This window comes from Toxorhynchites rutilus, chromosome 3 (genome assembly GCF_029784135.1).
Source record: "Toxorhynchites rutilus septentrionalis strain SRP chromosome 3, ASM2978413v1, whole genome shotgun sequence".
In the NCBI taxonomy this organism is placed as follows: domain Eukaryota; kingdom Metazoa; phylum Arthropoda; class Insecta; order Diptera; family Culicidae; genus Toxorhynchites; species Toxorhynchites rutilus.
The window spans coordinates 24,098,376-24,108,673 of NC_073746.1; the positions used below are offsets into that span (position 1 = coordinate 24,098,376).

The 10,298-nt window shown below is 36.5% G+C and overlaps 1 protein-coding gene across 3 annotated transcripts in view; it reads left to right on the top strand.

Moving 5' to 3' along the window:
- The window catches only part of LOC129779311 (nitric oxide synthase), a 325,833-nt gene extending 316,008 nt beyond the window's left edge, over positions 1 to 9,825 (top strand). For all 3 annotated transcript variants that reach the window (XR_008743618.1, XM_055786717.1, XM_055786718.1), the window contains one exon: positions 1 to 9,825. This exon is cut by the window's left edge. The gene's annotated coding sequence lies outside the window, so the exon portion shown is untranslated.
- Positions 9,826 to 10,298: the final 473 nt, after the last annotated feature.

The following is a 10,298-nucleotide window of genomic DNA, read 5'->3' on the forward strand; positions in this document are numbered from 1 at the left end:
AGAAACGCTTCTGGTAATATTACTGGTCTCAAAAAGTTCATTACTTTTCCATGCTCAAGATAAGCACAGCTGTCATCCTTAGTGGAGAAAGTTTTACTACTGGCAAGCGAAACCAAATCACATACAAATTTTCAGAACGACATTTACTTTCTTGGTGACTAAATGAATGAAATAAACTTTTCCTCTTAATCTCAACAACCTCGAAAAGAGTAGCATTGCTTCATTATGATCAAGATTAGCGCAAATGCAGTCATAGTTGAAAGTAGTTTTGCGACTGACTCGCGAACCCCTATAACTTATAACATTCCAGCACGACATTCAAGTATTCCCAAATAATTTTTAGGCGCACAATCTGCTTCGCCATACCGTCAGTTCAATTCATTGAATGCAATGTCAAAGGCGCCAACGAAGCCTTTATGATGACGGAACACAAACAATGTAAACTGCTTGGAAAAAGATTGAATATTTGCCTCAGCAGAGATTCATTACTAATACCCTAACGCAAATATTTCCCTCCCGCACTATTTTTACGTACGGGTTATGAAACACGCACGTACGCACATGAATATCCATATTTCGATGGCTTGAAGCAACTAAATATACACACACTGGTGACCGGAATAAATCGCCACAGTAAACAACTGCAACAGAAACAACCGCTTAGAAAAAGTGTAGTAGGCTAGAAATATTTGGCGCGGGAAAAACATCATGTGCCTCACATTTCTATTATAAATTTATTCTCTTGTTCTCGTTTTTCGAAATTTATTCTGAGGACAATGTAATGGGGACGAAGTCCCCATTTGGCGAGGATAAGGAATCGAGGCGGCCCATGCCGCCAAGATGACGCAATCCGAGTCCACCGCCGACCCGCCGTCGGAAGCGGCGGTGTCTCGCACGCAAACCTGGGATCCACTGATTGCCCGGTTAGTTTGAAACATAGGATACGATCCTTTAGCAATGTCCGACCGAGCTCTAGCGAGCGTCGGACGGTATACGTCTGCCCGGGGCGTTACGTTTGCCTGGGGCGATACGTTTGCCCGGTTAATTCTTGTTTTGAAATACAATACCGCGCCACAATATTTATAGCCTACTACACATTTTATAAGCGGTGGTTTCTGTTGCAGTCGTTTTCTGTGGCGATTTATTCCGGGAACCACACACACTTATCTCCGTTTTGCGCTCGTTTCAACAGAAGCTCCTTATGTTAATATTGCCGGTCTAGATCAGCTTAGCCGCCATCCGCCGTGACCTGTTTTCTGATTTGGCACCCTTAATGAAAGACGTATTTCTACGTCAAAAACGCGGGCATTTGCTCGTTGGACAGCTTTTGACTGCAGAGAAGTCCATTCGTAACAAGCTTCCGCTGTTGCAACTGTCTCAACACTTGAAAGATGAACTTTTCGGTAGGCATTGGCACCGACTTTTGGCTGGTTTTATTCGGCATCTCGTAATCGTCTTCAGTGGGTGATAGAAGCTTGCGCTTCTTGTGTTTTTTGTTTTTCACTTGCTACGCAAAAACGACACAAAACTCACCGGCGTCGTCACTGTTACGGCACGGAGGTGGTTTTGAAAAGATCACATTGAGAGGAAACTAACGAATTATAGCGGGTTCTATCCAGGACCTAAGTGGTGCGGACTCAATCCACTTCATTTCAAGCAAATTCATGCATGTTTTCAAGCGATTTCTTGCAATAAATTCTCAGACCACCAGGGATGCCAGATTTACAAATATGTTTGTAAATTTACAGACATCTGTAAAACACTTTTCATTTTTGTTGTAGACTTTTTGGATACAAAAATATTTCACAGGTTTTTGAAAATAAGAGGCTTTATTCATCACATCAAAGATATTCGACTCACCATATGACATTTTTCCATAGTTTTAATACAGAAAAGTTATTATATTTAGTTTATATCAATACACATGACGTTAGACCAGCGATACTCAACCTGCGGCCCGGCAGTCTTTCTGGTTGGCCAATCTGGTGTGTATAAAGTTTGGAACTCGTACTTTTGCCATGACATCATTGCAGACGAAAGAGAGGATACGGTTATTCACAATTAATGAAAAATTGCATTCTCTGCAGGAAAGGAAAAATCTTGAATGAAAATTGTCTCTGATAATTATTTTCTGTTCTAGATAAGATTGTTTTGCTGAAATGCAAGGAGATTTATTGAAGAATAGTTAAGTTAGGGTCAGGACTATGTCTTCTAAGTATTTAAACAACATCGAATATAAATTTTCATTCTATTTTCAACAACTTACATTCGCTTTCGGGTCTGCTTATGACGAAATATGGGTTACTGTTCGATATTGTTACCACAGACATGGTTCATGACCGTGTGGTGATATAAAACTTGTATAGCCTTGCATGGCGAATGGAAAATATTCACTGCATTTTCTTATAAATTTCATCAACGACAAGACCGCAAGCCTTGGTGGATGTCCAATATATCAACGAAGAAATACTGATTTTTATAAAAATTAACAACGCGTATACATGTGTATGTATGTATGTGTAGATTGTTGAAACATTTAAACACACTTACAACACATAAGTTATTAAGTGGCCCGAAAAATCAATTTTTTCCACTTATTCCCAAAAATGACAAATGAAAATTAATAACTTTTGAATCACTGATTTAGAAGATCGACATATAAAATTGAACTAATGACCTAGCCTTTTAGTGAAAAATATTTAACTTGCGAAAAAAATGATTATGTTTTAGTAATTATTGATTGTAGTCGTATTTTTATTTTTTTATGACTTTGGATTAGAGGGCGCCATATTTTTTTATATTTTTTCTTGAAAGCTGAGAATTTTTTACATAACATATATCGATATCAGAGATGCTATTTTTTTCGTTTTTTTGATATGATTTTTCAAAGTTAACCGGTGGTTCGAAAAATCATTTTTCCCCCTTTGTCCAAAAATAACATTCTGCAAAAAATCATAACATTTTAACTACTGAACCGATTTAGATGATCGATATATTAAATGGAAGCCAATAAGCAAAATTTGAAAAAATATCACACTTGCGGGAAGTTTGGATTCTAGAAGCATAGGTCTAGTTCAGTCACATATGAATATTGATCGAAGACTTAAAACATGTTAAATTTACAAAGTTATAACTTAAAAATGAGAATTATAGCATCTCTGATATCGAGATATGTTAGGTAAATAATCCTCAGCTTTCCATGAAAAATATAAAAAATTATAGCGCTCCTATCTTTAACCGAGAAAACTATGAAAAACTAACTGAATCAATAATTACAAAAATGAAAAATTCAATTTTTTCGCAAAAGTAAAATTTTTCCATAGAAAAATAACTCGTAAGCTTCAATTTGATATGTCGATGATAGGAATCGGTCCAATAGTTCAAAAGTTATGACTTTTTGTAGTGGGAAAAATGGGGAAAAATTGTTTTCGAACCATCGATTAGTTCTGAAAAATCATATTTCAAAAACGAAAAAAAAGCATCTTTGATATCGAGATATTTTATGTCAAAATTCTCAGCTTTCAATTAAAAATATAGAAAAAAAAGCGCCCCCTAGTCCAAAGCCATGAATACATTGAAAAACGACTACAATCAATAATTGCGAAAATAGGATCCATATTACCTGCAATTTCAATATTTCTCAATTAAAGCTCATTGGCTTGAATTTGATATGTCGATCATCTAAATCGGTTAAGTGGTTCGAAAGTTATAAATTTTTGAAAAAGTGGAAAAAATAATTTTTTGGATCACCCTAAAATGGAAATGGGCACCCTAATGAAAAAATAAAAAAACACGAGTTTAATGTTTTGCGATAAAGAACAAAATTACCACTTTTGACGAAGATCTGAGAATCACTATATTGGTTTGGCATGGAATGGCTGTATATATATACAAAATACAATCTTACGTGCATCGCGATGTACAAAGTATTAATGAATATGTGAAAATTAACGTTAAAAAACATTTCTATAGATCTGTACACTTTTACAGACTTTTCCACATTTTTAACAGACATTCACATGTTTTTACAGACTTTTTTCAAAAATCATCTGGCATCTCTTCCTTCCACTTTTTATCGAATATTTTCAAATCGCAGGAGTAAACATTTACGTGACTCTGACTTCGTTTGTTTTTATTTCGTTCGGAAAAAACGTTATGTCAAACGGAGGGGGGGAGATTAAAAATGCGTTGCTCAGTGAAAGGTTGAGATGCTCTTTCAGAGATGCAATGGTTAATTAAACAATTGACGGAAAAATGTAGCTCGTTCATTTTATAATTCTAATTATTTTTGCCCTTGACAACAATACCTCTTTTATAGTGTTGATTATCATAAGAAAAATAACACTCCTGATCGTTGGATCTCTTTTGACATTTCAATTGGATCTTTTTTGACAGCCGTGTTGATTCAGTCCGCACTACCTAGTCCAGGACACGTCCGCATTGTTGACGAAGGACTATGAAATTATTGTATTCATTCGTTTGTTCATCTCTTCGGATATTATTTTAAAATGCATCGAAATTTTAGAAATATTTTTAAGAAGAGTTAGGTGGTCATGAAAAAAGTGAATGGTTTGCGTGATTTCGTAGATACAGTTGTGGACGATTGATTGATGATTCGTTCTTGTCCTCGCGAGAACAATACATAAGCGTGCCAAATGTCGCCAATTGTTTCATTTCGTCAATGCACGTACTGCACTGAGTGTTCATCGCGAATGTTCTTCTTCTTCGTCGAAATCTACGTGCGACTGATTCGCAGTATATAAAAATTGAGTCTGACCGCTACGTTAGTTGCTCGTTATTGATAGTACGGTTAGGTTAGCACATAAATGCACAGAACGAATGTATGAGAATACCCCATCAATTTTCGGTCTTAGGGAATTTTCGTTTCTATTGGTAAAATTACAAAAATCCGTTTGCATGAAAAATATTTATCAACTTGAAAACTATTTCATGAAAGCGTGACATGTTTTTTTAATATGGTACCCTTACTAAAATATACCAAAAACGCGATCGTAACGAACAAGAACATAGCATAGATACCTTATTTTACGTTGTTACAAAATCATATATCAACAGCTCAACAACAACTGACGCATTATGTGAGATTCACATAGAACGTTACGGAAAAGAACGTCCACGTTCCGTCAACGTCTCTATCAACTCACACATGCAGTCTACGCTTGCATCGGCACTGTCGCGTCAAATGTCAAATGAATGATTTATTTAATATTATTCATAGTGTCGACACCTAAAACAGTTTCACATTGCAATGTCTTCTTCCGAATTAGCATGCCTAGAATCAGTTCTCAATTTTTGAAACATCAATGAAAATCATTGAATTATATTATTTGAATGCTTTGAGCCTGTAGTCCCGACCAGTGTTGCCACATTTAAATCTGTACCAGAGGGGCCAAAAATCATTCTCATCTGTACTTTTTTTTTCCAAAAATCTGTACCATCGAAAATATTCGTTGTGGTGGATCACACCATTGAGGAATATGGCGGATCCTTCGGCTAAAGGAGGCCAGGATTATAGCTCAGGATTTGGGATGTGGCTTGCACTGGAGAATTAAATAACACTTTGGATAACTACTAAACACGGGATTCATTGTCGTGATCTTTCACTCTTGGTAGTTGGATTTGGAATGGTAAAAATATTGGTAGGGAACTTCCCTATGCACGTATTTGGTTGTATACGTTCGCGTCGGGTTATTGTGCTGATTGTGGATGTGTCAAATACCAAACACTGCATTTAGAATGGGAGGAATAGATTTGGATGGGAATAAGGATAGGGTTGGGAAAGGGAAGTGACTTTATTGGATTACTGCTTCTCTTTCGCGCTATCGGTCGCGAACACGTTGTAGAAAAAAATCTGTTTTATTAGCATGAAAAAATACTCATTTAGTTACTACAAATACTACATTTACATTTGCAAGTCATTCTTGTGTTTGATGATGCTTATACATCGCTTTTCTGAATCTAGACTGCATACTATCATTTACAAAAAGTTGATGGGTCTGAGCCTAGGGGCACGGACGGGATCTTGACATAGAACTATGATTGTGGGTAGTGATTGCATTTGAATTAAGTTTTTTCATTGTTCAAAATATGTATTTTTTCTCTTTCCATACATCAAATGGAAGCCCTGAAAAATATACCTTTCGAACTTTCAGATCAACAGCCAGTTGAATTCATTAATTGCATTTTTTACATAACCAAACGACATACTCGATATTTTGACATCCTGGACCACAATTACATAAATTGTAGCAAAACCTACACGATCAATTGTGAATTGAGCACGAATTGATTGGACAACAACTGCAATCTAATAAAATCTCTATCAATGTTTAACCTCGTCAAATCTTTGGGGATAATAAAATGAAACCATCTAATATCATCTTCAAGATCATTCCTAGATCATCTCTCCATTGATTCTACTAACTGATAAATGCCTTCTTCTTCTTCTTCAATGGCACTAACGTTCCTAGAGGAACTTCGCCGTCTCAACGTAGTATTACTTGCGTCATTTTTTATTAGTACTTAGTTGAGATTTCTATGCCAAATAACACGCCTTGAATGCATTCTGAGTGGCAAGCTCTAGAATACGCGTGATCACAGTGCAAGTCGGAGGAAATTTCTTTGACGAAAAATTCCCCCGACCAGAACGGGAATCGAACCCGAACACCCGGCATGTTAGTTATGACGCTAACCACTCGGCCACGGGAGCACCAACTGATAAATGCCTATTATCGGCAAATCGAGAATAATTCATAATATGCATTGTGAGCTAACGCCAAATTGTAGGCAAAAAGATTGCTCGTTGCGTTGTGGAGGAAAACGAGTGCCTAGTAAAATCTAAATAATATACCCATTTTAAACATCAAATTGTTAACTTTTTTACTATCTTCATTGTTTTTGTCTTAACAAAAAAAATGCTGGATAAATTACCTGTGTAATGGTACACAACGCAACATATGTCGCAATAATGATTTTGAGTAATATGCGTTCGAAAACTCTTAATGAATCGTTACATTTTTCGTAGAGTTTCCCCCCTATATAGAAATCAAAGACATAGTCCTATGTCAATATTTTCGTGCTGCCGCCACGGTGTTTGATCAAATCTTTTGATCTCAAAATAGCGTTCAGCGTATCGCTGCTGAGCCGACTTTGAAGATTTTTTTTTGTTCTGATAATATTCAGAAAAATAATTCGCTCGACAGTTGCCGAGGAGTGAGGTTTAGTGAGAACATTACAAACATTTGTGCACCAATCCTACACACGTTCGTCTTATGAAACTGTGATTTCCTTACGGAGTAATTTTACATTTACGATACGGAATTCATTCTCCAGATCTTGTATATTCCCATCGTAGAACCGTGGAAACGCTTGAAACACATTTTCCCTGAATTACCTCGAATTCTTTTTTGGGTTATTGGATATATAGGTATATATGTCCCTCAAAAATGTTCAAGATAGTCAGGGATTTTCTCTCATGCATAACTAGCACACAAAACCAGTGAATGACATGTACATTTGACGACTACTCGATCTGGACAATCGATTTCTATCAAGCGCATTATGGAATTCGATTCCTCCATCATCACGGTCGCACCGTCCGATGGTGCCAATGAACCAATACCGAACACAATTATCATTTTTTTCTCACCAGTAAAAACATGTTACTTTAGTATAGAGAAAACATATTTGAAATGGAAAAGGTAATTTTCATTTATAATTTTTACTTTATGAGTATTTATTCAACCCAATGCGAATTATAAATGGACTAACAACACGTAATACTACACGTAGAGCATATGGGAAATCACTTTTTCAAATATTTCTTCACTTTTCCAATTTTTCTCGCCGTATAAACCTTCATTGGGTGAAAATGAACACAACAAAACAGACAGCTTAAACCAAACGACCCGTTCTCGAGCGGGAACACACCTTGGTTTTTATTTATGAAAATAGAAATAAATCGTTTCATAAATCAAGTCAATTTGAACACAACTGCTACCATATACAATTTCACTCTTACACTTGTACTACATTTTTCACAATACACGAACGGTCATTGATGTGAAATTTCAGCAAGCAGCGATCATTAAAGCTCCAAATTTAAATTTTATTTACTAGAATTAATCGTATCACTCACCTTACTTGCAATACAAAAATGCCCCCGATTTGCATATATTTGCAATGCCGATTTCCCACAGGCAGCTTGGTTTTGATGTCTCTGTTAGGGACCCGCCGCATGTGTCATCAATTTCGACCAATCAGAAGTGGGTATTTCAGTTAGGATAGGGGTTGAGATTTTTCAATTATTCGATCGTTAGTTTCATGACATATATTATTTTCTTCAATGTAAAAAATTGTTATGGAGTGCCGAAATCGATTGACGCAAAAATTTTATCAATCCACCATGAAATGACTGAGCAATAAGCGTTTGAAATTGGACAATTTTCACGATGTACTCGATTTTCGATTTTCAATTTGTACCCCAATATGTTCCCGAAAGACGTAATCCTACGTCAAAACCCAACGAGTCATCCGTCTCCGTCAATTATTCTTCCTTACAAATCCTGCCTGGTCTGACGTGGCAGGACGTGGAGACGTGGAGAATAATTGACGTAACGCGACGTGACGTGATGTGAACGTAACGTAGATGTTGTATGTGAATCACACTTTGGCTTTTGACGTCTATCGCTGAAGAGCCCAGTAAGAAAGCGATGAGGCCTGTTATGTTCTAAAACAGTGCTCCCAACATTTCTGTTTAGGTACTATAACAAATTCTATTGGTGAGTGGTGAGTGGATGTAAGCAAATTATCATCCAGAATTCTGATGAGGATTAGGTAGACATAAGGTCCATAAATCTGCAATGTTCAAAATTTAAAACCATCATTATTTTTCTAGTAAAAAAATAGCTTTTTAAGTAACTTAAAAAGCTTTCTTTCGCAACATTATTTGTTTTTTTTTGCCGTTTTTTACAATTTTCTTATGATCTAAATAATAAATTCATTTTGTCCTTGCCTGTACAATGAAATGGAATGATCAACTATAAAATCAAGAGATGCTACAAAGTAGTGATAGTTTTGAAAATAATTATTCTGTAGCATCTGTCGTCAAGAAAGACACAATCAATGCTTCCGCAATTGGTTTGCACAGAAACAACACGTTTATCCTTCCCGAGAAGCTGCCGTTTGGTTGAACTTTTCAGCGCACATGCAACGATTATTCGATAAAGGTTGGTCTGTAAAGAGCTCCTAGAGTACGGAGAACAAGACAATTCATGGAATGCATATTGAACTTTATATTTCTTTATGTTTGCCAAGTATGACAAGTGCATATTAGATAGGCTTATATTTTGTGTACAAGAAAAAAAAAGAAGACGATCTCAATTCCGGATTGATCCACACCAAACATCAAAATAAATAAAATCACACAAGAAACACAAGAAACACAAGTTTTTCTATAAAGATAAGTGTTACACAAATAATTGATAAAAGTAATCTTTTACTCACTAACAAACACAGACAAATTCAACCGTGGAGACTTTTTATCTAGATGTGAGCAACTATTTTCGAAACGATACTTTATCAAGAATATTCATATTATCGAGGTAAATAAACTATAAGCTTCCTATTTTAATAACATTCCATTGAAAAAACTATCAGCAGCAGAAACAAAACGTTATACAACGCAAAACAAACTGTAAATAGTTCTCTCGCAAAATAGGCACAAAAAACACATGATTATAAATTCCAAAAGTTCATCTCGTATCGTAAAACATAGAAATAAACTTTTAAATCTATTACAAACTATGACTTTGTGTATACCGGGAAGGTACCCCCGTATGCTTCTTTTTTATTTGATTCGTCCGCAATTCCCCATCGCGAAGATTTCCAGCAAAAGATCGACTAATTATCTGCCCATTTCCATCATTCATATTCTCATCGGACTCCGCTCCACCAAACTGTGAGAGCGGGGGGAATCAGCTCATCTATTTATCTGTTTCTCGAGATCATCTACACGCGGCGAAGAAGCAGCAACAGGAGAAAAAAAACAAATCACAGGAAGATGATGCTAATCATTTCAGGCAAGAAGAGCAATTAAAATCGTAGGAATTTGCACGATTTGAGTCAGAGCGCGCGCGATGCAGAAAAAAGATCGCACCTCGCTGGCGCCAGCAGCCGGTGCTAGGCTCGACAGCCAGCATCTTGGCTGCTGTTGTCGCGTGTGTTGGACGCAGTTCGCACCATCGGAGATAAGTTGGGCTCCTCCGCGATGGGGCTCC